Source organism: Chrysemys picta, chromosome 2, assembly GCF_011386835.1.
Source record: "Chrysemys picta bellii isolate R12L10 chromosome 2, ASM1138683v2, whole genome shotgun sequence".
NCBI lineage: Eukaryota > Metazoa > Chordata > Testudines > Emydidae > Chrysemys > Chrysemys picta.
In genome coordinates, this window is record NC_088792.1 from 150,520,228 (window position 1) to 150,548,108 (window position 27,881).

At 51.3% G+C, this 27,881-nt stretch overlaps 1 protein-coding gene across 4 annotated transcripts in view; it reads left to right on the forward strand.

Annotated features, from left to right (window-relative positions):
* The first annotated feature begins 237 nt into the window (after nt 1-237).
* The window catches only part of LOC101944347 (glycerol-3-phosphate acyltransferase 2, mitochondrial), a 124,689-nt gene continuing 97,045 nt past the window's right edge, over nt 238-27,881 (forward strand). For all 4 annotated transcript variants that reach the window (XM_065584388.1, XM_042859289.2, XM_065584387.1 and 1 more), the window contains exons 1-3: nt 238-307; nt 12,088-12,202; nt 22,127-22,368. The gene's annotated coding sequence lies outside the window, so the exon portion shown is untranslated. The remainder of the gene's footprint in view (nt 308-12,087; nt 12,203-22,126; nt 22,369-27,881) is intronic.

Here is a 27,881-nt window from a genome sequence, read left to right on the forward strand (position 1 = left end):
ACAATCCCACCTGAATCTGCCGCATAAGGCTCCGTGATCCAGGGAATTCTCTCATCCTGCACCATTCCCCGTGGAAACGAACACAAACACCCTAGTGCAGAGGCAAGGCTGCACAGGTCACCCGCTCTTCTTGCGGGGAAAGGGTTAAAATCTTCTCCCTGCCCCAGGCAGGGGAGCAGCTGGGATGGAGCCCAGCTGGAGATGATCGGCCATTAGGAGGGAATATAAAAGGGAGAGGTTGGGCTATGTGACTTCCCCCACCCCTGCCCAGGCAACTGAATAGCCTTGCTCCCTAGGAGATGATCAGGTATGGGTTCCTAGTCCCTGGCTCTAGCTGGCCTTGGCATGGAAGGTTTCACTGATGCCAGTGGGTGTTTTGGTAGGCTGCTGGGCTGGGCTGAAGCAGTCTGTTTGCAGGCTGTTGCTAGAAGCTGAACTCTGGGCACAGCCCAGGCCTAGAGCAATCTCCCTGCTTCTATTAGTGCTGGGCCAGGACTGCAAGCTTCCCTACCCTGCAGCTTGTGGGTGGGGAGGAGTGCTCTGCCTTGGAGTGTCTGGTGGTCTCCCTCCTAGGGAGCAATGTCATAGTCCCCCACCCTTGGGAGCAGCAGGGGCCCTTCCCTCTCTTAAGCTAGTGGGGTGTTGCTGCCCCCAACTCTTCCTAGCTGTTGGGGCAACCTGTGTGGGTAGGCTGGGCTTTTGGTACTGTTGACCTCCTGCTGCACACAATAGTCTCTTGGGCAGTGTCAGTGGGGCCCTGACTGAGCACTGGGCCTGGGAAGCTCTCCCCGGTGAGCTGTGTGGGGGCAGTTTGCCCCTCTCAGGGCTGTTGGTTTGGGCGCTCCTTCAGGCAAATGTCACAAGGTGGGTTATTTTTGAGTCCCATTTTCATGCTCCTCTCCCAACTGTGAGGGCTAGAGCCCTATATTTTTAAAATGGCTGCTGAGTTTCTAATGGCTTCACGTGACTCCAGAAGCTAGGGCCTTAAGCATGGGCTTATAGTACCTTGGTCTCTATCTGGCCCAAAGTACCATGTGTAGCTTTTCTTGTGTCCCCCATTGTCTGTCTTTACATTATAGTATCCTTGGGGCAGGGACCAGCTGTGCGATGGGGTCCTGAGTAGCCTTTGGAAGATATTGTAATAGCAGGTGACTGTCTTCTGCGGCCTAGGAAGCATGTACAGGAAAACCTAGGTCCCCAAGCCCCAGAGAGCTCTGTAAAAGAGCACCAGGGACAACAATGCCCTCTCTGAGAGCAGAGTGCTGGGGGCTGGAGGGAGCCAGTAAGCAGCCTGTAATCTCAGGTTTCCAGGAACTCTAGGAGAGCATCCAAATTCCCTGAGCTCCTAGACAAGCGGGGCAATTCTGGGGACCCTTGGCCTCTTCCAACTGCCCCCAGGTGCAGGACTAGGCAGTGGAAAGTGTTTTCCATGCTGGTTGGCTGGGAGACAAAAGCTACACGCTGTGCAGCCTCCTCTAAGCAGGGCTGGTTCAGACCCATGTTGGGTCTCTGGTCCCAGATCTCTGTTGCTCCCTGCAACATGTGTGATCAGCTACCCCAGGGCCACGTGGGTGCAGAGCATCTCCCTTCTGCATTTGCTATAGTGTCCATAAAGTGATGCAGGCAATTGGGACTCCCCCAGCCTCTGGGCTAGTGTGGGGGTTTGGATCTCCAGCTGGGATGAGATGGGGACTCTTGGGTGTGTGGAGGGAGATAAGTAGGACTCTGCCAAATGCACCGTCAATTTCACAGCCATAAGATTGTAAAAATTGTAAATTTCATGATTGCAGCTACATAAATCTGAAATGTCAGTGTTGTAAGTGTGGAGGGGGGTTGCAAGGTTATTGTAGGGGGTGGGGTTGCAGTACTGCTACCCTTGTTTCTGCAGTGCTGCCTTCAGGGGTGGAGAGCGGTGGCTGCTGTCCAGGAGCCCAGCTCTGAAGGCAGAGCCATCGCCAGCAGCAGTGCAGAAGTAAGGATGGCCTGGTATGATCTTGTCACCCTTACTTCTGTGCTGCCGCTGATGGGGTGCTGCCTTCAGAGCTGAGCGTTTGGCTCTCTAGCCACCCAGCTCTGAAGTCAGCACAGAAGTAAGGGTGGCAATATTGTGACCCCCCAAAATAACCTTGCAACCCCCTTCAACTCCCTTTTGGGTCAGGACCCCCAGTTTGAGAAACGCTGGTCTCCCCCGTGAAATCTATATAGTATGGGGTAAAAGCACACGCAAGACCTGATTTCACCGTCCGTGATGTGTTTTTCATGGCTGTGGATTTGGTAGAGCCCTAGAGATGAGGGAATTCTGACTGGAGGTTTCCCATTAAACAGGAAGGGGAGGGGAATTGTTGATCTCACTCCCCGAAGGGAGACAGCGTGAGCCCCTCTGAGGCGCAGAGTAGTGCACACCTGGCTGTGCCCCCTGTGGTACAGGGACAGGGTGGGATGGGATCCTCTGGCTGGAGGGGAGTAGGGTGGTGGCTGTGGTTGCAGCCACTGGCAGAATCAGTCCTGCTTCTATGATTACAGAAGGTGGGAGTGTGAATGTGGGAAGACAGCACGTAACGCTGCTGCTGCCCCCACCTTTCTCTAGTAGCAGCTGTGCTGGAAACTGGGACAGCCTATGAACTATGAGGTAAGGGCACAGCTTTGTTTCTGGGATGCCCCTGAGCTGGTGATGGGCGCCACTTACTCTGCTCCTATGGGTCCTGAGACGTGCTGCCTCTCACTACATAAACTCTGAGACAGGGCTCCCTGCCTGAGAGCTGACTGCCTCTTCTGCCCCGTGTGGAGCAGGTTCTGCTGAAGAACAGTATGGGAAATCAGTGGCACTGAATGAACTGCATACCCATCCCCCCGTAGTGCATGGCAGGCCAGCCCTGCCAACGCCCATGGGTGGGTAGTGGGGAGACCCAGGTATCAACTGAACCACACTTCCTGTCTCAGGGCAGAGACTGGGGTCCCACTGGTGGTTGGAATCCTAGCCTGGATTGTGCACTGCACTCCACTCCTGTGTTTCATGGAGATGCTGCATCCTGGGTGATGCATATGGGTGGGTGGGTTTCCTTCCTCCTGCTGTGGCTTGGCTCCTTGCATGGAGAAGGCTGCAGCATTGCTGAGCAGGAGCTGGGATCAATACTTAGTCTAGGGGGTGGCTCGAAGGGGAGTGAAGCAACCATCAGGTGGACCCAGAATGTGTGGCAGGGTCGGGGACCAGGCCTATGAAACAAGTAGGAATGTGAGCTTCCGCTACTAGCCGGTGGTCTCATTGTCTCTCCAAAGTTGGAACCTTGGTTCTAAACATTGCTCCTAGGGGGAGACATGGGGGCAGCAGATGCACCCAACTGCAGCCTGCACCAGCTGTAAATCCGAGATGGAGCAAGACTGTGGCTTGGAATGTCTTGCTGTTTCCTTGTGTTAACTTGTCTGCACTCACCTGTTGTCTTGTATTTGGATTGTAAGGTCTTTGAGGCAGGGAGAGTCTTTTCCACTGCCATTCTGCTGGTGAAGTGCACACAAATGAAGACCTTTTTTAAAAAAAATGACTTTTTTCATTAAAAATAAAAAAGGTTCCTTTTTTGGAACCTGTGGGATGAAAATTATTCTGAAGTCTTAAATTGTGTGAGGCGGGGTGGGGGGAGAAGGGAGGGATGGGAGGCGATCAGCCCTTTTTCTTTTTTTTACCAGTTGTGCTTCTAGGTATGTATGAGTTTCCAGCACCACTGCAAACAGCGGTGCATTATGGGTGACTGTACAAAGCCTTCTGGGGGAATTGTCGGAGGAGAAATCAAACTCTCACTCCTCCAGATAAGATCTCATGATTTCTCAGCAGTATCCCATAATCCTTCCTGGATACAGTGTCATTAGAAGTTTGTCCTGACAGTCTCTGCAACACGTTTGGGTGGAGGGGGACTGTAGTAACCTACAGGGACCTTGGAGGGGGTGAGCACAAGTTGCAAGAGAGGAATTCAGGGAGGTGCCAGGAAGCTGGTCTGTGTGCACATGGCTGTAATGTGTCCTGCAGTTGGAACATCTCCATAAATAGCTCTCCTGACAAAGCCAGTCTAGTTTTACAAGCCTGGAGTCTGCCTGTGTTTATTACCCAGTGTGGGGTACACAAAACAGGGGCAGAAGCACCAGCACACAGCACGTATCCACACAGTGGAGTCTCTTTTCTGGAGGGGTGTATTTGAAAATGCACCAATTTAACATCCTTTGGTTTACTAGTTTTAGTAGAAGAGGAAGACTTTTTTTTTAGCTCACACTAAAATATTATTCAGCAAAAACTGTTTCCAGTGAGGATCCCCTGGCTGTGGATTAAACAAAGAGAAATTCAGACCTGCCACTTGGTTTTGGGCAGACCAAAGGTTGTCTCTACCCAGAGCACATTGCTGGGAGATGTAGAGAGGCTGAGTCCACTTAAAATAGACGTTGTTAAAGCCTAGGCATTTCCAGCCCTCTAAAGGAGGAGAATGGTCTTGTGGTTCGAATGCAGGACTATGAAGTGGGAGAGGTGAGTTCTTGTCCCAGCTATGTTGCTGATTTGCTGGGTGAAGTTGTGCGAATCACATCCTCTCTCCTGACCTCAGTTTTCCCCATCTGGAAAATGGGCAATAACTCTTCTGTGCTTGTTTGTGAGGTGCTTGGGTTGAAAGTAGTGGAGACAAGTGTGTATAATTTGATGCTGTATAGTGATTTGGACCAGTTCTCCCCCGTGTGGAGAAGTTTTCATTGGTGCAGTGTATTGCCAATGTTGGGGTCTTGCAATGCGCATAACACTGTCTTTCTAGAATATCATTCATCTCAGCACCTCTAAAGCCCCTTCTCAATACGAGGCGATTGATCTTGGTACAGTCGTGGAGGGCAGGTATCGTAGGCTGGGGGAGGCTGAGCCTCCCCAAACAGCCTGGTGTGGTCCTGCCCATGCTCCACTCCCAGGCCCCTTCCTGCATTTTCCACTGCGCTTCTGTGGCCCAGGCTGGGTTGGCAGCTGTGGTGGAGGTGCTCTGGCCTCAGGGGGGTGGGGGAGGGAAGTAAAAGGGAACGGGGAGGGATGGTGTCTCAGCCAGAAGGGCAGGGGCTAGCCTGTCCCGACGGCCAGTTCACCTGCCACCCATGGGTACAGTTGTGCCCCACCTAACACAATGGGGCCCTGATCTGTAGGGGCCTCGAGGTGCTACTCTGTATGTCTCAGACTGACTGTTCCTGCATTTATCTCCCCTGCACAAGCCAGGGCTAGAGGGGAGAGACTCGTAGCTGAAGATTTTTGCATTCAACCTCTGGGTTCTCTCCCAACCTCCTCGTTCCCCATGGTGTGTAGAACAGTTCCTCCCTCTTGCTGGCTTTCCCTTTACTTCAGTTGTGCAGGATGCAGCAGATTAGTTTAGGTTTTTTTTTAAAGGGGAAATGGTTGGTAAACTAACCCCCCCATCCCCTCCCCCCATCCCCTCCCCCCAAAAGCAACTAGCCCCGTTCGTCTGCAAACAGATGTAATTACCACCAAGGAACTGGGAGCATCTCTCCACAAAGAGCTGGATGGCGGATAGAGTAGCATGGAGGTGGTGAAGACAGACCATGATGGTGAACTTAATTTTGTGCTGGAGAGGGAAAGCCCCGTCCTCAAAACAGCAACAGCACCAGCTCAGGCATTGTAAACACCCCAGATGCTGCCATTCCAACATACTTCAACTTTGATTCTCTTGGATCCCTTCTTAGCAGGACAGAGGCACTCCTGTGCCAAAGCCCATCAACCCTTGGCCTCTCTCCAGAGAGCATCAGTTAAAGTGGTGGCTTGTGAATAGACCACTCTCTGCTAGGCACTGAACAGAGACCCATCAAACTTGTTTCACATAGGGCATCACATGGTAACAACTTTAGGGTATTGTCAAACTGGGCTATATTTGATCTGGCTACTTAGAGGGAGAGGGTTATTCATCTAACTAGTCCTCTGAGCCACTGGAATCCCCTAGCAGAATACAAGGATGTCCATGGTCAGTTGGTTCTGTGCCGGAGCCAGACACTGCGTCAGTAGGTTGGGATAGAGGCAGCTGGCATATGGAGCCCAAAGAAGCATTAGACAGAGGTCTCTGTTCTTTGCAGTGTCAGTGGAGCTGCACTAAGGATAGACCCGTCAAAGGGTAGAAATAGGACCTTTGGGCTAATTCCTTTCTCTTCACTAGGAAAAAAGTGTTCACTATCTGGACATGATCATTCCCCTCTAGTCAACATTGGTGAGGCCTCATCTGGAGTACTGTGTCCAGTTTTGGGCCCCACACTACAAGAAGGATGTGGAAAAATTGGAAAGAGTCCAGCGGAGGGCAACAAAAATGATTGGGGGCTGGAGCACATGATTTATGAGGAGAGGCTGAGGGAACTGGGATTATTTAGTCTGCAGAAGAGAAGAATGAGGGGGGATTTGATAGCTGCTTTCAACTACCTGAAAGGGGGTTCCAAAGAGGATGGATCTAGACTGTTCTCAGTGGTACCAGGTGACAGAACAAGGAGCAATGGTCTTAAGTTGCAGTGGGGGAGGTCTAGGTTGGATATTAGGAAACACTTTTTCACTAGGAGGGTGGTGAAGCACTGGAATGCGTTCCCTAGGGAGGTGGTGGAATCTCCTTCCTTAGAGGTTTTTAAGGTCAGGCTTGACAAAGCCCTGGCTGGAATGATTTAGTTGGGGATTGGTCCTGCTTTGAGCAGGGGGTTGGCCTAGATGACCTCCTGAGGTCCCTTCCAACCCTGATATTCTATGATTCTGAGGCACAGCCTGTGTTGCATGAAATTCTATCCGTGCTGCTTTGTTCTAGGGCAGTGGCTCTCAACCTTTCCAGACTACTGTACTCCCTTCAGGAGTCTGATTTGTCTTGTGTATCCCCAAGTTTCTCCTCCCTTAAAAGTGACTTGCTTACAAAAATCAGTGATAAAAATAGAAAAGTGGCACAGCACACTATTCCTGACAAATGGCTTACCTTCTCATTTTGTCTATTACATTTTAGTTGGTACTGACTTTGCCAAGTTCAACAGGCTACATAAACACTAGCAAATATCTAGCTGAGTTGATGTATTCCCTGGAAGACCTCTGTGTACCCCGGTTGAGAACCAGGCTTCTAGATGTGTATGACACGGCTTATGCCAGATCTTGGCAGGTGGATCAGAACTAGAGGTGGTTGGGAATTTTTTTTGGTCCAGATATGCCATTTTGACAATACTGAAATTTTCTGTGAAATCAACATGATTTTGACAATTTGGTTTAGAAAAAGGTAATCCAGGATGTGTTGATGCTTTCAATGTGTTTTTCTGACTTTTGAGAACAAAAAGGGGCTGGGTTTTTTAATGACTCTTTTGAGATGCACCTTATTTTATTTTGTTTTAAAATTTAACGGTCACAATTGAAACAAAACATGGTTTGGAATTTGGTTTCACAAAAAACTGTGCCCCAGTTCAGGCTGAAAAATCCCAATCTTGAAGCTTTTTATGAGATTAAAAAAAAAATCCATTCTGCCTGCTCTAGTCAGAACCAAGTCCCCAGACCCAAACAACCTGACTTTTTTTTGCAGAAGTAGAACAGTTCAGATCTGGATTGCCATTTACCCTTTGCTGCTCCTGCAATGATGTATTACTCTTGTGAACTCCTGGACTCGGTCATATTAAGAGACTAAATGTTTTTGTTGGCTGATTTAAAAAATGCAATTTCTGGTAAAATGACTTCAGTCTTGATTGTTGTACAGAAGAAATGAGGGAAGGAGTTGAAAATAGGGTTGCCAATTTTCTAATTGCACAAAACTGAACACCCTTCCCCAAGGCCCCACCCCTTCACTCCGTTGCTTGCTCTCCCCCCACCCTCACTCCATTTCACTGAGCTGGAGCAGGGGGTTGGGATGTGGGAGGGGGGTGAGGGCTCCAGCTGGGGGTGCAGGCTCTGGGGTGGGGCTGGGGATGAGGGGTTTGGAGTGTGGGAGGAGGCTCAGGGCTGGTGCAGGCTCTGGGAGGGGGCTCAGGGCTGGAGGAGAGGGTTGAGGTGTGGGAGGGAGTTAGGGTGCAGGAGGGGGTTCAAGGTGCAGGCTCTGGCTGGGCGGCGCTTACCTCAGGCAGCTCCCAGTCAGCACTGCAGCAGGGCTAAGGCCAGCTGCCTGCCTTAAGTGATTTGCCCAAAATCACACATTGAGCCAATTGCAGAGCTGGGGATTAAATTTAGATTTCCAGAGACTCAGTCCAGGCTTTTAACCACCCTTCCTCTCTAGTGTGTTCTGCATTTCCCTGTATTAGCAGGTGAAGGAAACTAGCCTACAACTGCTACCAGCTAGAGGACTTGCGCCTCTAGCTCATGTGGCAGAGACTTGTGCCTTCAGCACTGGAAGGTGCAAATTCAATCCCTGGTGATGCATGATGGCAGGTCTTACAGTGCTGTGCCCAAAAACTCTGTTCTCCATGGAAGCCGCTAACATTGTCCCTTGTCATAACCTGGCCAAACTCTGGTACTTGCAGAGGGCCTGATTCTCCTCTTGCTAGAGGTAAACAGTGGTGTTACAGTGGTGTGAGTGAGAGGAGTGGAGACCTGGGGCTCAGAGCATCTAGCCAATCCATCTGGTCTCTAAAAGGATCAGAGAATGGCAAGGTGTACAAAGCACACGACCACAATGAACTCTGCTCGTAGCAGGGGTGGTAGAGGGAGGATCCCAAGTTAAAAGGCTGTGAGACCTAGTGAAAGAGCACTAGACTAGAATGCGGGAGATGTGGATTTTGTTCCCATCTCTGCCTGTTGGGACTAGTACAAGGTCGGCCTGCCCAGTGCCTCAGTTTCCTCATGTATAAAATGGGGGTAATTGCACTGGCCATCTTTGTAAAATGACTTGAAGTCTCCAGCTAGAGCTACCTAGTTATTAAAATAGCCCCTTTTCGAGTCACCGGCATGCTCGCAAAGAAGAGACAGTGGTGAACTTTTCTGTGGTAGCGCTTCTACCTTTGCCCATCTCTTAAATGATCATCCCTACCTAATGCCGTTGGGTCGAAAACAACCAGTCGCGCCCTTGAGCAGCACGTCAGCCCAGCCCGAGTAAGAGCAGTGCAGCAAAAGTTCAATGACTGCCTCTATTTCTGTCTGCAGAGCCCTGATCGGGCCCTGGCGGCTGCAAATGTAGTGGAGGTGGCTAAAATCCAGTCTCAGAATAACTACAGCTTTTCTCCTAAAGCCAAGCCCCTTCCAGCGGGTGAGCTTTGAGTTCTCTCTCCCCGCCAGGCACAGTTAAACAGCACAGTAATAGCTCCTTGGGTTTGACCTAAGTAACGTCCCTGATGTCTGGGAGCTGTGAAATGTCATTATCTTTGCAGGTAATTTCCCGTTTTTCCTAGGCGGCTTTGCTCTCCCAGACAGCAGAGACCAGAGAATCAAATTAGCCTGCTTCTTATGTGCCCCTTGTCTAGGTTTTGAGGTCCTCTGCTTTAGCCTTGGTTTTCAGACATGAGGCAGTTTGTTAGAGGAGAGGGTAGAGATTTGCAGTGGATACACACTTTCATGGTATAAGCCAAATGCTGAGGGGTGGCAGGGTTCAGAAGTAATCTCTCCTGTGGGTAGCACTTATTCCATAAGGGTCAATCTCATGGAGAATCCTGGGAGCTACTGGGGCTTGAGCCTTTGTGGAAAATCTGACCTATTGGGGCTGCTGGCACTTTCTGACAGTGGCCAGCAGCAGATGCATCAGAGGAGAGTGGGGTACTGGGCTAAATGGACCTGGTCAGACCTCGTATCCTTGTTGCTGTCCGGCTACGGCTGTCTGCACTACAGAGCCTGTTGGGATAGCCCCCAGTGTAGACACCGCATGTGCTGATAGCAGTTCTGCCAGTGTAGGATCAGCAACTCCCTTGAAAGACATTGGCTATGCCAGAGATGACTGGTACCTGCTGACAGAGCAGGGGTGGGGTGCAATTTAAAGGTTTCCCCCAAACAGCTTGAGCTACCCCCCCAAGGCACATCCCACCTCTTACCCTCAGCAGCCCCTCCCTGTAGCTCCTAGCTGTTTGCTGCTTCTCCCCACAGCCACGGCTTGCAGCTCACCAGCTCCGGGAGCTGCAGCACAAGGGAGGGGGTCTGGCTGGCAAACCCTGACAGAAATTGGAGGGGAGCATGCTGTGACCCTGCATGTCCCCCCCCACATCCGCTCTGGGCTATGCCCACAGAAGCCCTGTTCTACTGCCCTAGCTGTGTCTCCACTGGGAGTTTTGTTGGCATAGCTGTGTCACTGGGGAGTGGGTTTACCCACACAGCCATGCTGATGCAAGTTTAAGAGCTGGTCTACACCTAAAATGTACATCAGCCAAGCCACATGGTTCAGGGCTGTTGAGGGGGTGGATTTATTACCAGGATGGGAAACCCTCTTCCGTCATTGTAGCAAGTGTCTACACTACAGTGAAATAGCCCTACCCCTGCAGCTGAGCTGGGCATGTGGACGTGCCCGAAGTGGAGAGCAGGCCTGCATCTTCCACTCCTCAGTCTCTGCGAATTCTGTTCCCAGACTCAGCCTAGAATGCTAACAAAATCAAGCATCTAAGCCCTTCAAGCGGTCTCCATATATGTTGAAAAATACCTTCAAAGCAGGGTGCTTTCCCACTGTGCCATGCCACTGCTGAATGTGGCCCCCTGTGGGAATGAGCCCTGGACATCCAGATTAAAAAGGGCTAGCATCTACTGAGTGTGGGGACAATAGCAAACCATCCTCTTTACCTGGTCTGACCACTGGAGGATGACAATAGCGCCTGCTCTGTTAACATGGATCACTGTTGAAAGCCTGAAGGGCGAGGTGTTGGTTCCATCTCGGCTGATCTCAAAGGGGAAGAGGGCAGCTCCACTGAAGAAGCTTGCCCTCATCTAGTGCCCTAGAAATGCTGACCACTTCCCTAACAATGGCTCTTCCATAGAGTCCTGAACTCAGACCCTAGTCATGCCGCCGTTTCCTTATGTCAAATAGGAACAATACGTGATTGCCTTTGCCAAGTGTTTTGAGAGCACTGTGTCTGTTGCAAACGCTGCAATTTTCCTTTGAATGAGAAACCTTCCAGACATTAATATTTCAGGTGTGTTTCTGGCAAGCCTCAAGTTTCTTCCCCTTTTGTTGCAGTTGGGTTCTCTTGTTGCTAAATTGTATTGTTCTTTGGAAGATCAACAGTGTTTCCTCTTGACTAGCTTGGGTGTGAAATTGAAGGTGGGATACAGTCAGAGAATTCAGCCCTCCTGAAAGTCTGTTTCCTTCTCTTTCCAAGCACAGAATCTGTTGCTTTTCTAGCAATGAATCTTAGGAACCAGAGTCTCTGCCCAGGCAGCGTGGTGTGTGTGTTGCTAATGGAGATTTTCTTAACAGTGACAGTGTTCTGTTGTCACACACCTTGGAACCATCCGTGTTTGGACTTGCCCCAGGCAATGTGGAAGGGAGACTTAGCTGCCTCTGCAGCACTATCCTCCCCTCCCCTATTCCCCAGCTTGCAGATAGCCCTGTATGGTCCATGCAAGTGTAGGGGGTGGGCCATAGGGCCGTGACATCCTTCTGGGGAATATGTTGAGAAGGGAGTACAGTCTGAGGCTCTCCATAACCTCCTGGAATCCCCTCGGCAGTGAGGAACCCCATTAAGGAGTGTGCCAGGCAGCAGTGGGCAGGAGAACCCCAGGCAGCATGACTCTGAGGGAGCTGGCCTGCCAGGGAGAGGCTCCAGAGCTTGGAGTAGAGGCACCAGGTATCACCCAGACAGCACTGGCCTCTAGTGGATCTGAGAACTCCGTGGGCCTTTTTCTGTGGGGGTACCACACTGGCTGTGCCAGAGATCCTCACTCTCCCAACAGAAGGACTGGAGGAGCCCTCCTGAATTTGCCCCCAGGACTCTCCTCCTGTTAGTGTGTGGTGTGTGTGGTTTTTTTGCTTGAGCCCAATGTGTTCTTGGCTAGAGTAACTCACACTGGGTCCAGTTCGAAGCACCCCAAACCTTGTGGCAAGGTCAGTGTCTGAGCCTGACACTGCCATGGCCAGGGACCCACTTCTGCTTCCTTGTGACCCTAAATACCCCCTCCTTCCTGTGCCGCTCACACCGTCTTTTCTTCCTCCTTTGCAGGCAAGTTTCGTTCCTGTAGCCCTGATCCCCCTGGGGCACTGGAGGTCCTGATCACAAGAAGCATCTGAATCAGCCAATCGCATGTGGAGGCAGCAGTTCTCCCACATGCTCCGAGGTACCAAACCCTTTCCATTGCATCTGATTTTTCAAAGACATCTAAAGATGTTTGTGGTTCTGCTAAGTCTTAAATCCCCATAGATCCTTCCTGGGATTCGTTTCTCAGCATCAGCAAAACAGCTCTGCGTTTGCTCTTTTCAGGAACACCTCGCTCTTCAGAGATGCTCAACAAAGCACTCTTTTTGTGCGGTGCCATTCCCAGCTGGCTATCTGCTGCCCTAATTAGAGAGGGGGCCAGAGCCTCTAAGCTTGAGGGCCAGATCTGAGCATTCCCAAAGTTCAGAGCACCTAACACCTGGTCACAACTTCAGACACCGTGGGACTGAATGGAGTCTGGGATCTCTAGTACCACAGCTGTTAAGAGTGGTCCCCAGGTCTTTAAACATTAGATCGCCCAAGCTACATTGCTCAGGGCTGGCTTTTTACAAAATTCACACTCTGCATGACTGAGAGAGGTCAACCTAACCCTCAGTGTAGAAGCATTTAGGGTGACCTCCAGCTGGAGAGGTGGGTTAGCTAGGTTGATGATGGAAGAGGTTTTTCCAGTGCAAGAAGTGCCTACACTATGGTGTTAGGATCATAGAATATCAGGGTTGGAAGGGACCTCAGGAGATCTAGTCCAACCCCCTGCTCAAAGCAGGACCAATCCCCAATTAAATCATCATCAGGATGGCACAGACCAGAGATGTTGGAACAGGGGGAACATGGCCCCATTATTTTTAAAAGGGGGAGGGCTCTGCCTTTCCACTTTTTACTTGCCGTAAGGGTGAGCAACAGGGGAGGTTGGCAGAGAGGAGCAAGTGGGGGTGGGGCCTTGGTGAAGGGGGTGGGGCCCCAGTTTGGGCCCCAGTGGTCCCCCACCTTTAGGGGGCTTCCGTCACTCCTGGCACAGACATACCCTAACTCTGGGTGAGACTGTTCTGAAACTAATCGCAGATAGCCAGGGGCTTGTTTTCAGACAGTGAGCTCCCACCCGTCCAGTCCGAATCAAACGTCCTTTCTGTGATTTGCCAAGTGCCCAGTGCTGACCGGAGGGCAGGGCAGGAATGTTTGGTTTTGTGCAGTTAGAAAGTTGGCAGCCCTAATGTACACATGCTGGTCATCGATTAGAATTGAAACTGGGGCTTTTCACCAGGGCCGATGTGGGCAGGGGGTGCGAAAGCCGGTACAAATTACCAGGGCCCAGCGGTCCGGAAGGGGGCCCGGCTTCCTCGGCCATGTTTAGCGGGTCTGCCTTTGCTGGGGGGCCTGAAAACTTTTTCACCGGGGCCCGGACCCACTCTTGGCAGCCCTGCTTTTCACAGCCAAAAGCAGATGTTGCTCCCACTTGAACAGACAGTCTCTCCTTGAGTTGGGAGATGGTAGCTGGTTGTGTAGTTGCTGGGACCAAACACTAGATGGAGGTGTGGTGAGATGCCCTGAAAGTCTGATCTGGGCTTTTTCCATTGAACTTATTGGGGTTTGGGCCTGGCCCTAGAATCACAGTGCATGTGAATCCTCGCACTGACGTTGCATGATAGGCCTTAGGAATCTGGCATCTAAAGCACATATCTGCTTTTCCTTATAATGCTCAGAGCCCACCGGCAAGGGCAGTGCCAGGGATCCATGTGACTAAGTTATTAACCTGCAAGAACAGGTGGGTGGTGAGCTAGGCTTCAGTGCCAGTGAGCCTCGTTCGATCACCTGCCAATCACCTCCGTTACCAGGGAGAGTCATGATCCCGCCTCTCAAACTGCAGCTGGCCAGGACATAGATATTGATCAATAGCAGGAGGGTGACGGAAACTCAATTAACTTTTAAGACTCTTTACACCTGGGGCAACACACAGCCCTGCTCTGATCCCTACAATAGGATAAAAATTAAGCCTGCTTAATGCAAACCAGCTCAGTTTTCTAGCTGAAATCCGGAGGCAAAAGCTGCCTTTTAAACTTGATTAAAAAAATTTTTTTTTTGGTGCCACTTGAGACCCCTTACAGATGCCTGACTTTTCAGAGGACCAATGCTCAACCCTTTCTAAAATTTGGGGTCCCTTGGGGGGGTGTGTGTGTGGGGGGAGGGTCTTAGGCATCTAAAATCACCAGATGGCTTTGAAAACGTAGGCCCTAGTCTTTCAGTCTGGTCACTGAAAGTTTTATTCCCCCAATGACTCAAGCAGTGGGGATGGCTTTCATGATAGGACCCTTCTTCAGAAGCTATTTGAAATCTGCTCCGGTTTCTGCTCTTGGATGAGACCTCACCTGCCTCGCTGCTTGCCCGAAGCAGATGTGCTCGCTTGCGGGGTTTAATTTTTCTGTTGCGTTTTGCCTTGGGTGGCCCTGGGAGTTTGTGATTCTTGGAAGAGACGCATGCAGAATATTATCACAAAGTTCGTTGCAAACCTTTGTTAAACTTCAGTGCCCCTGTGAGTCAGGGAGTCAAGGCTGGCTTTAAATGGCTTTCCCTAAAGTCCTCTAGCAAATTAGACGGGGTCGGAAATTGAGCCCTCAACTCCTGTGTGGGATCTAACTTGGCGATGCTAATTCACTAATTTACTTGTAGCTTGTTTCTGAGTGGCTAATGCTTGAATGCAGCCAGCTCTTGTGATGGGGGGACGGGACGCTATGGGTGGTGGAGTGAGAAAGGAGGGTTTGGGGCTAATAGGGAAGCAGAGCAGGGGAGGCGAAGTCCAGAGTTCTGCAACCCACTCTGACCTACTGCTGAGCTCTGGGCTGCATTCCTTATGTAGCTGGTCTGTTAGAAGTACTCCGCCTAGCCAGCAGGGAACCTGCAAGGGTGGGGTATATGTTGGTGGTGGGGTGGCTGCAGTGGAGACACGAGGGGATCTGGAGTTCTGTGTGGCATCATGGGAGGGTCCTGCCAACCCCCGGTGTTCAAAAATCCTAAGGCAGGACCCTTGAAATCATGAGATTAGAAGCATCCGAGCTCTGTTTGTAATGTGCTTTCTCTTGTTCTCAAGCACTCTCTAAAAGCTCAGTTTTGTTCGCAAGCTTGTCTCCATAACCACAAGGCCTAGAAATGTTTTTAAAACGAAAGCTGAGATTCTCACAGAATTGCATGGCTCCAGGAGCTGGGGCTTTAAGAAAAATCCCCAAATAGCAGAGGGCTTGTGAGAAAGCAGCAGCCCTGGGGTCAGGAGATGGGGAAGCTCTTTTCTATGGCGATGAACATTGGAAAGCTGCAGTGCTGCTAAGGGTTACCTGAATCTCACCTTTACTAGGTGTTCGTGTTGAGCTAGAGATGCTAAGCTAAGCTCTCAACTTCCTAGAACTATTGGTGAGGGGAATGTGGGTCGAAGGATGTGCTAGGATTGGGGTATCTAGTCAGGCCCTGCTAATGACCATAAGCGCTGACTCTGTGGGTGCTCTGGGGCTGGAGCACCCACAGGGAAAAATTGATGGGTGCTCTGCACCCCCCAGCAGCTCCCTGCCCCAGCCCCCAGCTTGCCTCCGCTCCGCCTCCTCCCCTGAGCGCACCGCCGAGTCCTGCTTCTCCCTCCCCCCCTCCCCCCCCAGCACTTGCACCACGAAACAGCTCTTTCACGCAGGAAGCGACGCTCACTTGGGAAAGTGGCGGGGCCAGTGTGGGGATTTGGGGAGGGGTCCAATAGGGGTGGGGCTGAGGGCAAGCACCCACCGGTGCCAAGGAAAGTTGGTGTCTCTGCTAATGACCGAGATTTGGGTTGTGATGGATAATCAGCTGAGCAGGAGCTCCCAGTGCAATGATGTAGCCGAAAACTTAAAAGGCCACTGAGATTCATTGGCTGAATAAACAGTGAAATCTGGAGTAGGAGTAGATAGGATTCCAGTCCCAAGTGACTAATATAAAGGGAATAACCTGTGTCCTGTCCTGGTGTCAACAGCTCAAGGAGGATGTCGATAAATCGGAGAAGGGTTAAAAAGAGCCATGCGAATGATTAAAGGATTGGCGCAAGCCTGATTTCTAGTGGCTAGTTCCTGGAGTCTCTTTAGCTTAACAAAGAGAAGGTTAAAGGGTTGCTTGATCTGTTTAAGTACCTACATGGAGAAGAAATATTTAATAGGCTCTGCAGTCTAGCAGACAAAGGTCTAACAAGATCCAATGGCTGGTAGATAAAGCTAGATACATTCAGACTGGAAATAGGCACACTTTCACTATTTATTTAGCAAGTTTGAACAAGTTTACAAATCCCTGCAAATATCAAATAAAACAATCATTACAACAGTTTTTGTTTTAAAGATGCATTTTAGACACACACATGGTTGTCAGATCTTTCTGTTTAACAGGGTGTTACCATATTGGAGCGATGTTGTTGCTAGTGATTTTATTTAGTTGAGTGCAATCTTGATGTACGCTTTTAACAGACCAGGTAGGTCTGAAAAATGTTAGTCTTTAAAAAAGATAATAAAAAAATTGGACAGGTATACTGGTTCTTTGGCAGGTGAATGTACTTTGTCTAACAAATTTATTAGAGCATAAGCTTTCGTGGACTACAGCCCACTTCTTCGGATGCATATGTAGTCCACGAAAGCTTATGCTCTAATAAATGTTAGTCTCTAAGGTGCCACAAGTACTCCTGTTCTTTTTGCAGATACAGACTAACACGGCTGCTACTCTGAAACCTGTACTTTGTCTGTGAACCAAATAAAAGGGAACCAAATATCTAAGTATCTACCTGTCCTCTGTCTACTTTGCTTGGTATGTAAATGGTGTGTTAACTTTTCCATAATTTCCTTTTTGGTGGCTCAAACCCCCATTCCTCTGCTTCCTTTTCCTCCAGGGTGTTATATATGGATGCTTTTTATTAGGAAAGTGGTCTGCAAGGATTGACAAACTTTTTTCCTAAATGACCAGGTACTGTTGTTTCCATTAAAGTGAGCTTTCTGTAAAGTAGGTTTCTGAGAAGTTGAGGAACATAATGCCTGACTTGAAAGTACTGGTACCAGGGGATGGTGGGCCCAGGTAAAGTTAGTTTTGATCTCTAAATTAGAAAAGTTTCTTTACTGAATAGCTGGCATAAGGTGTACATTTTAACAGGGAGGGTTATCAAGCATTGGAACAATTCACCAAGGGTTGCAGTGACTTCTCCATCACTATCAGTCTTTACATTCAGATTGAACTACTAAAGCATTTTAGAAAAACATCTACTCAGGAATTAATCCAGTGAAGTTCTCTGGGCTGTGTTGTTCAGGAGGTCAGACTAGATGATCACTCTGGTCTTTTCTGGCCTTGGAATCTATGAAGAGAAACACTTTGCTATCTTTAGATCTGGTACCTGGAGGAGAAAACTCCTTCAGCAGCTGGCTTCTTTGTCTCGTTCTTACAGTAGAATCCACAATCTCCTAAAGACAGCATGGTACAGAGGCTTATAAAAATAAAATATATGGAGATATACCTATCTCATAAAACTGGAAGGGACCCAAAAGGTCATTAAGTCCTGACCCCTGCCTTCACTAGCAGGACCAAGTACTGATTTTGCCCCAGATCCCTAAGTGGCCCCTTCAAGGATTGAACTCACAACCCTGGATGTAGCAGGCCAATGCTCAAACCACTGAGCTATTCCTCCCCCTGACCAAGCCTGTGGGGGTGGTATAACTGGAGTGCTGTCCCATCATGGGATCATTACAATAACAGCTGGGAAAGGACCATAGGGTCAGCAACTCCATCCTGCTGTCAGGGGCCAGCCTACTCCCTACAGGATATTCCCTAGGGCTTTGTCCTGCAGTGATCCAACCAACAAGGCTTCCGCCCCTTCCCTTGGGCGAATCCTCTCCCCTAGGAGATGCTGCACTTGAGAAGCTTGGCTGGACACTCCGTCTAGGTTTCTCTTAATGTAATTTCCTACCTCCCTTTGTATAACCCTAAATTCCTCTTCCTCCTCTACAGCAGCTCCCTCCCTCTGCTGGAGGAAGGTTGTTGGATCCCCACTGTAGGCATTACTTAACTGACCCAAAGTCTTGCCCTGTCGCATCTCCCCTACACCACTGGAGTTGGCGTTGTGTGGCTTTGGCACACATGGCGGAGCAGAGATCAGGGCACAGAACAAGGACAGCATGATATCCAAGGGCTCGTTATCCACCTGCACGTGGTGTTATGCCCAGGTGCATTCCGCCCAGTGAGATTTGTGGGGCAGAGGTTAGAACAGACCCTACTAGTTCTTGTCCTGTTTTCTCATGGGCTGAGTACAGCTGCCCAGGGTTGTTTGTCTAGTTGTGCCAGAGGCAGGGCTCTCCTGGGTAAGGCTGGGGTGCAGGAGGGCACGTGACATGGGGGGTAACTTGCCCACCAGGGCCTGCGTTGCTCCTGCTCTCGGGCTGAGCAGATCTAGCTGGCAATGGGGTGTCTTTTCGGCCGTACTAGCTGCGCTGCTAACCCCGCTCCATGCAGGCTGTAAATATCTGAGAACAAAGGCTCAGCACTCCGTTCTCTTCCATCAAGGTGCCAGCACAGAGATCTCAGCACCCAGTGAGATCAGAATCGGGCCCAGGGTGGGAGGTGTCGAGTCTTTCTTCTCTTTCTCAGTTTCCCCCACCACCAGGCTAGTATACACCTGGGGCGTGAGCAGGGTAACTTTATCCCTCTAGTGCGGCCGGGCAATTTATCCATGGAGCTGAGCTCACTCCAGATGCTGCTCTCCTGGGTGAGAGGAGTTGCTGCTGGGGCCAGAGCTTGGGTGAAGCCAGCGCTATAGTCTCCCCTCCCCCGTCCTGTGGGGGTAAACCGAATTCAATCCAGTACCTTCCCAAACGCTACATTCCCCATCCACCCACCCCCACATGCTTAGCTCAGGCTGAACAGGAGCTGTGCAATTCTTGTTCCTTGGTCTGTCCCTGTGTGGCCGATTTCCCTGCCATACACACACACACGACAACGGTAGGTGTGAGTAAAAGCTGACTGACTGCATACCCCGCCAACCCAAACCAATAAAAGCACATGAACAGGCAGCTACATTGTTCGATGCCCTTCCTGGCTTCCTTTTTTCAACCACTGTTCCCATTGTCTTGCCACCTGTTACCTGATCTGGGTGAAACTCCAGCTAGCCCGGCCACGTAAGGAGGATTAGCTCTTTGCGTTTAACACTGGCCTGGAGCTGAGACCTTATTTGTGCATGTGGTTTGGGGGGGGGGGGGTGTCCACTTGTTTGTATTACAGTAGCACTGAGCAGGGCCCCCTTGCACTAGATTTACAGTCCAAGTATAGAGCAAGAGACGACAGGTGCGTACAGCCAGGGAAAGCTCAAGGAAACGCGATGAGGCTGAGCAGTGGGATAGGCAGTGGGCTCAGCACAACAGCTGCCCATGGCTGAATTTTTTTTTTCCAGGCCTTGTGTCCCCCTCAGACCTGGGGCTAGAGGAACCCAAAGAAGCAGGGGATGGGGGGGGGGGGGGGAGGGGAGGGACTTTGTAACCTCTCCTCTGCAGACACTTGAGTAAACCCTTTGCTGTGGGAACCACGTACCCAGGTCAACTGGCCTCACTAGTGCTCTTGTGGCAAACCAGCAGCCACCGTTCCCTCGGGAACTAGCAAGACCCTCCCCCCCCCCCCCCAGCTCTATTTCAAATAGGGGGCTCACTGCGGCCTTAAAAGTGGTGCTCCTCTAGAATAATGCCTCGCTCTCCTGTACTGCTTCTCCTCTTGACTTATTTTCACGACTGCAGCGCCTCGGACGCCCGGTTAGGGAGCAGGATCTCTACGCTCTTTGCAAAGGAGACCCGAATCCTCCTTGTTTTACAGAGGGGGGGGGTCACCCAGTGGCAGAGCCAGGAATTAAACCTAGGTCTCCTGAATCCTATCTGGTCCCTTTCCACTCTGAGGAGTGAGGCAAAGCATTCACCCATGCTCCACCCCTCTCACTCTACCAGCTCTGCAGCCTTCCAGGCTGCCCCCCGTGTTTCCACTATTTTCAGCCTTAAGGGAGGAGCGGTGCACCCCACTGCTCACACAGGGAAGGCAGTTTGCACCTTCACAATGCAGGGGCTGCCTCATCCAGGGCAGTCCTATGCTGGGCCTCTGCTTCAAAGATCCCTACGGAGCTTTACAGGAGCGCAGAATACTTCACCCTACCCTGTGCGGGGCTCCTGGGGCAGAGCTGGGCATGCAGGGGGCACAGTCTCTCGGCTAGGGTCATTCCCCAGGGCTGCCATGACCTGCGCTCCCTTCACGGCGGCCATATTGCAGCGCGAAAAGCAAACACACGACCGCCGGCCGGGTGCTGAGTTGAGTTACCGGAGTTCAGCCCTTTTAAGGCCACAATTTCTGCCCATGCCCGACCCTGCTCCGCTGGGAGCCAAAGGCTGCTGCAGTCTCTTCCCGCTGTGTGTTGTTTCTTTCCTGGGTCTGGCTGATTGCTGGAGCTGGGGTGACTTCCAGCGTGATTCATCATTGCAGAGCTGTCTGCGTGAAGCAGGCATTTATCTCCCATAAAGTGTGGCCGAATCTCCGGCCATGGGAGGGCTTGTATGTGCGGAGACAGGTCTCATTAGTGAGAGACAAGCTGTGAATTTATCTCTTCCTTTTTCTCTGTGGCTTTGGCCAGAGCTGCCTGGGAATGAAAGGCTGGCCCAATCCCAGGGCTCGAATTCAGCCGCTCTCTCATTACGACTCCAAATTGACTCCTGACCCATCCGGACGTGGTGTTCTCAGTCTGCCTGGGTGTAAATTGTTTACATCTTGACATAGGCACTGGTGAGGCAGAGGGGAGAGGTTAATGAGCAGAAATATTAATCGCTAGTTTTGAATCGTCTCTGAACCGAGGGTCCCTTCCCACTCCCATCATAGGCAGTGGGAGTTGATCAAGTCCAACTTTGTTTACACAGAAACTTGACCCGTTTAGTTAAAGTGGTCTAGCTGCTGGTGGGAGGCTCTTAAACTGGTTTGGGACTGGCTTGCATTGAGCGGGGAAGCTCTGGGGGTAGGCAACTGCCTAGATTCCTAAATCACTGATTCAATTTCTGCCCTGGGCCTAGAAGCTGAACAACCATCAGGTGCTCTTAGCTGAGATGAATTTTTGCCCGTTCTCAGCCTTCGTCCCATTGGGCAGGTCCAGACTCAGGCAAGCCCCCACTGCAGCTGGCTGTGACTTCATAGAATATCAGGGTTGGAAGGGACCTCAGGAGGTCATCTAGTTCAACCTCCTGCTCAAAGCAGGACCAATCCCCAAGTAAATCATCCCAGCCAGGGCTTTGTCAAGCCTGACCTTAAAAACCTCTAAGGATGGAGACTCCACCACCTCCCTAGGTAACCCATTCCAGTGCTTCACCACCCTCCTAGTGAAATAGTGTTTCCTAATATCCAACCTAGAGCCCCCCCCCCCCCTGCAACTTGAGACCATTGCTCCTTGTTTTGTCATCTGCTACCACTGAGAAATTGCTCCAATCTCAGCAGGAAGACCAAGGTTGAATGAGGCCTGGACACTGAGCGGCTTTCTCTCCGTTAGTGGCATAGTCTCCTGTTCGGGGCTGGAAGGGAAGAAGCTTGCCCTGCTGCTGTGGGAGCCGAGGCTCCAGAACTGCCATTTAGTGGGAGGCTGGGTATGGCGCTGGCACTCCAGAGATGTGAGTTCTAGCCCTGGCACTGCCTTGGACACATCTCTGTGCCTCTACTGCTCCCACTTTTGTCTATTTTGATTGTAAATAGATTCCTGGCAGGCACTGGCTCCGACTGTGCAGCTAGGGTGACCAGACAGCAAGTGTAAAAAAAATCGGGGTGGGGGTAATAGATGCCTATATAAGAAAAAGCCCCCCAAATTGGGACTGTCCCTATAACATCGGGACATCTGGTCACCCTATGTGCAGCACCCAATACAACGGGGCCAGGTCTCAGCTGGGGTGGCTAGCTGCCACCAATGCAATCACCTGGCACTTTCCCCACCATAAAAGTCACACTGTGGTGTTAAAATCTCCAGCACTGAAATTACACTGTTTTTTTTGTTTTGTTTCGTGTACAGATCTGATACCATGATGGCTATAAACACCTTGACCTTGCCACGGTGCGGTAGAAAGAGACTTCTGAAGACCCAGCTGTGGCCTCCGAGTGCTTGTGTGGCTGATTTTAAAGGGGTGGGAATGGTATCCAGTCCCCTGACAGAGCCTTTTATTTGCTTTGGTCCTGGCTGCAGCAACGTCGCTGTCCTATTCCGCGGCCGGGGAAGAGTCGCCAGCTGCGAGCGTCTGACTCAGCAAAAAGCAGGTACGGTATTGGGGGTTTGACAATGTCAAATTAAATTTCCTTAGGCAAATACAGTATGCAGCAAAATCAAGTGAAGTGCAGGGAGAAATTGAATTAGCTAATTCGGTTAAGGCTGGGTGCAGGGTGTAAGACAGAGGAGGGGCAGCGAGGTGGCAGGGACAGGGTGCATGGTCCATAAGGCTCTGGTTCCTCCTATCAATCCTTTGAAGTCCATTTTGCTCTGTCATTTCACACCAGCTGTGCGTAGGGCCAGGTTGCTGGATCCCGTATGACCTCACACATGCAACTGTACTGGCTGGGATGTGGAACCTTCTGCCACTCACTCCCAGGTTTACGACTGTCTGAGGGTGCAGGTTTGCTGTTGCTTGTGTGAAGTGAATCTGTGGGCTCTTGGCCTGGAGGAGGAAGCCTTGCCATCCACTCCCCCATTTAATAGCTTAAGAGGCTAGGAGGGACTGTTTAGTTCTGCAGGGTGCCCAGTAACTTGGGGCTGAGCATGATTCGAGTCAGGCCAGAAGCTGCACCTCAGTTGTCCGTCTCGACAGCGGGGCTACGGGATGAAAGCCTGGGCATTTCACCCTGATGAGAACCTCTCCAAAGTGAAGGCAGGCTCGTTGGTGGGTGCCGAAAGCAGGGGAGCCCCTGATCTTGGGAGGGAGACCAGCGTCCTTGCTGCCCACCTTCAAGGGTTTCAGAGCTACCGGCACCACCACCAGGGGCCTAACCAAAAGGCCACATCCAGTGTTCATAAAGCAGGATTGGATAGTACATGCCACTCGTTTGGCTCCAGCTTGGAAGACCCTCTAGGAGGCTCCTTGGGTGGGTTTATTAGGAACTGGATTGAGACCCACCAGGGATAGCCAACAGGAAAGCCGTGAGGGGGCAATAGCTGCACTGGTACCAATTAGATACCTCTCCTGTGCTCGTTGGCCTGTTCTGGGTGGTGACAGCCTCTAGCCCCGTGTGGAAAAGAACGTTGCTCTCAGCTGCTGGAGGAAAACCCGAGGAAGCTGAACAGCAGCTGCGGTTCTGCTGCCTGTGCCCTGAGTGTGAACTTGCAGTCCCTGGGTTCTCCCTAGGTCTCCCCTCCCCCAGGCCTTTCTCTCCACTGCCACGCAGTCAAGAAAGACAAGTGCAAAGTACTTCCCTTAGGAAGGAAAAAATCAAATGCCCAACTACGCAATGAAAATAACTGGGTAGGCGGTGGGAAAGGGTCCGGGCTGATAGTGGGTCACAAATGGAATGAGTCAGTAATGTGATGCGGTTGCTCAAAAGGCTAATCTCAGTCTGGGGTGTGTTAACGGGACTCTCGTATGTAAAACGGGGGAGGTAATTGTCCCTCTGTGTTCGGCATCTGTGAGGCCTCACTCGGAGTATTGTGTCTAATTCTGGATGCCACGTTTTAGGAAAGACGTGAACAACTTGGAGAGAGCAACGAAATGATCCAAGGTTTGGAAAACCTGACCTGTGAGGGAAAAGGTGAACAGGGGACCTATGCAGGCTTGAGGAAAGCAGACTGACGGGGAACCTAAGAAGTCTTCAAATCTGTTAAGGGCTGTTATAAAGAGGACAGGGGTCCGTTGTTCTCCAGGTGCACTGAAGGCAGGACAAGAGGCAATGGGCTTCGTTTGCAGCAAGGGAGATGTAGGTTAGAGAGTTGGAGAAACTTTTGACCTCTAAGGATAGTTGAGAACTGGAATAGCTCCCGAGGGCAGAAGCTCCCTACAAGTGGGGGACTCACTGGTGCCCAAACCATAGCCCCTTCCACCCCTGTTCCAGCGCCCCTGTCCAAGGGAGGTTGTGGAGTCCCGGTACTGGAGGTTTTAAAAACAGGTTGGACGAACACCTGTCCAAGCTGGTCCTGTCTCAATGCAGGGAGATGGACGGAGATAACCTCTCTAGGTCCAGCCCTACATTCCTAGGCTTCTGGGCACTCACTCACTTCCAAACGCTTTCCCGCTTTGAAACCCCTTTGATCTGGGCTTTGAAAGGGCACTTAGTGGCGGGAGTGCTCTCGTTCCCTGCTGCAAGAAGGGGTTGTGCTTTCAGCTCCTGGCTCTTCCATTGTCTTCAGAGCAGCTACGTGTGTAGGAGTCGGCCCTTGGCCCCCGGCACTTCTGTTCTGCTTTCTCTGCTTTACTTTTATCTGTCGCTCTCGGTCTCGTTTTGATCTTTCCCTGCCCGCTCTCCTGTCTCCCCTTGTCTGACCCGCTCTCTCTGGGCCAGATCCGAGCAGCCTCTTCTCCCCCTGGCCATTTGGTGGGAGCTCAGCCAGCTGCTCAGGATCAGGCCCCCACTATCGTCTGTGCTCCCTGTTTGTCTTGTCCCCACCTCTTGGCTCTTGTGAGCCTGGCATTGATTTTAAATAGATCAAACTGACAGCCCTGGCTCCGGCAGCTCTGTTCCATCTGCCACCTAGCCAAGCCTGCCTTCATCTGCCGTAATAGCATCTCCTGCTGCACCTGAACAAGGATCCCAGCCAAGCCATGCACTCTGGCTCTGTTAGCCATGGTGGGGGGACAGGGATGCTTGTGTACCGCTCCCTTTCCCCCAAAATTCAGTGTCTTGGGCCTTGCTGGATCATGGATAACATGTGAGTGCCAACGCACTGCCCCTCTATCGCACCTCCTAGACCCAGCCACACCCATCCCCGTCTCCTGCTGCAATGCAATGATCCTCTGGCGTGATCCAGCATTAGTGGACTGCAGCTCCCGACCACCAGCCAGCCTGCCTCACGCACGCTGCAAGGGCCAGCTCCTCTCCCAGAGCCCGGCATACACTCATGCCTGTCTGTGGTACCTGAGCTCCTCAGTTTCTAGGGTATTTATCCTCACACACCCCTAGGGGCAGGGCAGGGCTGTTTTCCCTCTCTGTCCAATGGGGATATGAGGCAAGCAGAAGCTAAGTGACTTGCCCAGGGTCATGTGGGAAGTCTGTGGCAGAGCAGGAATTGATCCTTGGGCTTTCTTCCGCAGCCCAGGCTAATGCCCTGACTACCCCTTCCAACAGCTGCCAATGCAGACTCACAGGGAGAAGCTGTGTAGCCTAGGGGATAGGAAAACATGAAGACCTGGGTTCTAATCCCTGCTCTGCTGTTGTGTGAGAGTCCTAGCACCTTTTGGTGCCTCTTTCTCCCCCAGGCTTCATTCTTTGTCTTGTCTGTTTCGACCATCAGCTGTTGGGGCAGGGACTGTCTCGCTCTGTGGTTGTACAGCACCCCGGGGGCTTGATCTCCCGTGGAGCCGTTAGGCCCTGCCGCAAATAAATAACAAGGCTCATGGAAACCAGTGGGACAATCCATGTGCTCAAAAACTCTGCTGGATCGGGGCCACCCCCTGCACAATCAGACCCCCTGGCAAATGCACACTTGAGTTGCGTGCGCTCTCTCTCTCTCTCTCTCTCTCTCTCAGCCCTATGTTTCTATGATAGGCAATCCAGCAGGCACACCAAGCAACTCATGCTCACAGGTACACAACACCGCGCCCACACCCTACTTACAAAGACAAAAGGAATACAAGTATGTTCTTTGTCTTTCTCTATCCTTTCCTGAGCTCTTTTTCCTTCCTGCTCTCTCCTGTAGCTCTCTTTCTCACCTCTTTAACCCCCCACACATCCACATTTCACTTGGAAACACTGTCGGCATAAAGCTGTGAGCCCAGAAATCAAACCCCAGGGGAACATAAGGGGAAATCTCCGAAATTGAATTAAAACAGCACAACTAATGAATTTGGGCTTTCAGACAGTGCCTCTTCATCCAATTAGAGCCTGAGGTTTGGACGAAAGGATTGTGCAAACTGTATAGGCGCACTGTACTGCAGCGGGGTTACAGTGCCCGTCCCTGCAATGCACCTACTTCTGGGGTGGAATGTGGCAGCTGAACAACTTAGTGTGGGAAGGGAATTTCATCAGCCTGCAAGTGGGGAGGCAGAACGCAGCTACCCCAGCTGGAATTTAGCTGGGACACAGGATAACATCCCTTTAAGGGCTTTTTAAATAACCACAACTGGCCACCCCCTTGCTTTGAAGTCTCAGCCCAAGGACAGCATCTCAAAAAGCACAGCGCCAACCTGGGAGATTGATTCAGCACCAGGAGAGCCTCACCTGCGGAGTCCCCCATGCTGGTCCCTGCAGCACAGCACCTTCTAGCACTGTCCTGCGAGAAACGCTGCCCTCACGAGCGCTGTGGGCTCTCCCTCTGAGAGACTTCTAGAATGTCTACACGATAAGAAACCTGCAGTCCCGAGTCTCAGGGCATGGATCAGCTGGCTTGGGCTGCAGCCATAACGCTGCCAGGTAGATGTTCAGGCTGGAACCCGGGCTCTGAAACCTCCCTCCCGCATCATGCAGTCTCGGAGCCAGGGCTCCCATCTGTGCCCGAATGACTACGCGGCAGTTTTATAGCCCTGCAACCCGAGCTCTGTGGCCCAAGTCAGCTGACCTGGGGCTAGGGTGACCAGACAGCAAGTGTGAAAAATCGGGACAGGGGGTGGGGGGGTAATAGGAGCCTATATAAGAAAAAGACCCCAAAATCAGGACTGTCCCTATAAAATCGGGACAGCTGGTCACCCTACCCGGGGCCACGCAGTGTAGCCAAACCCTCAGACTAGGAGATCTTGCTCCTGCTTAGAGTATGGCTGTGAGATCGGATCCAGGTGGAAGGAGTGTGAGACCCTGATTTCTCCCGTCTGACAAACCAGAGGATTTCTGTCCTAAATGGCTGTGGCTGTTTAAAACAGCTGCCAGGTGCCACTCTTGAAGTGGCCGCTTTCAGGGGCGGGCAAAGCAATCCCTGTGCAGTACGATACTGAAATTTGGTCTTGGATGGTACACTTCATCCAGTCCTCTCCTTAATTCTCCTCCATCCTTTCAGCTCACTGGGCTCTTGCTGCATCCCCTCCCCTAGGCAGGCTTAATGGGACTTCTCGTTGGTGCCCAAGTGAATTGCATAGCAAAGCTTGGCTCTAGGAAAGAGGTGAGTTGAGCCAGGAACTGAGCTGAACCCAGGACTGCGAGTCCCAGTCCAAATTCCCTGTCCCTTTCCTACCTAGGTGGATAGAAAGCCGGCTAGATCGTCGGGCTCAACGGGAAGTGATCAATGGCTCCAAGTCTAGTTGGCAGCCAGTATCAAGCCAAGTGCCCCAAGGGTCAGTCCTGGGGCTGGTTTTGTTCAATATCTTCATTAATGATCTGGAGGATGGCATGGACTGCATCCTCGGCAAGTTTGTGGATGACACTAAACGGGGAGAAGTGGTAGATACGCTGGAGGGTAGGGATAGAATACAGAGGGACCTAGACAAATTAGAGGATTGGGCCAAAAGAAATCTGACGAGGTTCAACATGGACAAGTGCCGAGTCCTGCACTTAGGAAGGAAGAATCCCATGCACTGCTACAGGGTGGGGACCGAGTGGCTAGGCAGCAGTTCTGCAGAAAAGGACCTAGGGGTTACAGAAAAAACAGGAGTACATCTACACTACCCGCCGGATCAGTGGGTAGCGATCGATCTATCGGGGAT